The 1,290-nt window shown below is 44.3% G+C and overlaps 1 non-coding gene across 1 annotated transcript; it reads right to left on the bottom strand.

Annotated features, from left to right (window-relative positions):
- Window positions 1-872: 872 nt before the first annotated feature.
- Window positions 873-944, bottom strand: trnac-gca (transfer RNA cysteine (anticodon GCA)). Its single transcript has one exon. It is a non-coding gene; the product is annotated as a tRNA-Cys (tRNA).
- Window positions 945-1,290: the final 346 nt, after the last annotated feature.

Genomic DNA, 1,290 nt, shown 5'->3' with positions numbered 1-1,290 from the left:
GGCTTTGCTGGCATGCATAAACATTGATTGATTTATCAAGACGAGTCCCCAGGCTTGTCTCAAAGCAGCGCAAAACTGTGTGAAACTAGTTGACCACTAGCGGGTAGGCTATTGCCTCAAATGTATTATTGCTTCAAATGTATTATAACCATTGGATGATTTTGGGAGTTTCTGTAAGCAACAATTTGATGCCTTCAATTGCATTAGCCTACTTTATTCCACTATTTTCGTCATTCAGTGATATTTATTCCCACAGTAATTCTTTATGGATCCATCCTGTAGTTAAGAAAACAGCACATATGGTGGGCTATGCGAAGAGATGAGTGAAGTGGCATGCCTCGCTGCTGAGCACTTAAGAGCGTAGTGCGCATAGATATAAAGCAGTGTTCCATGTATATGGTAGTGCGTTCCAATGCCGCCTCAGCATTACGGTTACATTTCAAACTAAGCCGTATGCAGAACTTCACCGCAATCATGACTAGGTCGATTGGCGGGAAATAAAAGTAGAGGCTTTGTCGCCGCCAATACCTTTCACATATAAAGAAAAGTCTGCAAAAACATGACGGGTTGCTAAAGTTGGCGGAAAAACATATTGGTTTTAAAGGTGTATTGGAAGGCAGAAGCCATCAGAAGCTCCTGCAGATGGAAAGGAAGAGGAGGGAGGGATCCCTGACACATGAGGACCCAGATGGAGAGGGAGAGCAATCATCATTCAAACATCTCAGGTCTCACAGATGCTGTTCATTGGCTTACTGAAATCGCAGCGTCATCTCATCTAATAAGTGATTAGAGACAGAGAAAACATCAAATTGCACGAGGGAAGCAATTATATTGTGGCATTTGACTTCTACAGAAATGAGAGAGAGAAAATGAGGGGGCACCCGGATTTGAACCAGGGACCTATTGATCTGCAGTCAATTGCTCTACCACTGAGCTATACCCCCTGTTGCACAAGAGTGGTTTTATGATTGCCTTTATGGTTTTAGGCCAGGGCCATGTGATTACTGCTACCAGACTGGGGAACCGCCCATTTTTCTCTCATTGAGTATTGGTTATTGTGTGTGTGTGTGTGTGTGTGTGTGTGTGTGTGTGTGTGTGTGTGTGTGTGTGTGTGTGTGTGTGTGTGTGTGTGTGCGTGTGTGTGAACAGCGCAGAGAGGTCAAAGAGCCACGCAACATCACACTGTAGTATGGGCCATGCACTGCTCTACTGAGCAAACAATAGAAAACAAAGGAAGCGGGGTGGTGGTCACATACAAACTGGCACTCTGATACAGTCACACAAAACACA

Source organism: Salmo salar, chromosome ssa06, assembly GCF_905237065.1.
Source record: "Salmo salar chromosome ssa06, Ssal_v3.1, whole genome shotgun sequence".
Lineage (NCBI taxonomy): Eukaryota > Metazoa > Chordata > Actinopteri > Salmoniformes > Salmonidae > Salmo > Salmo salar.
This window is presented reverse-complemented; position numbering and strand designations above follow the sequence as displayed.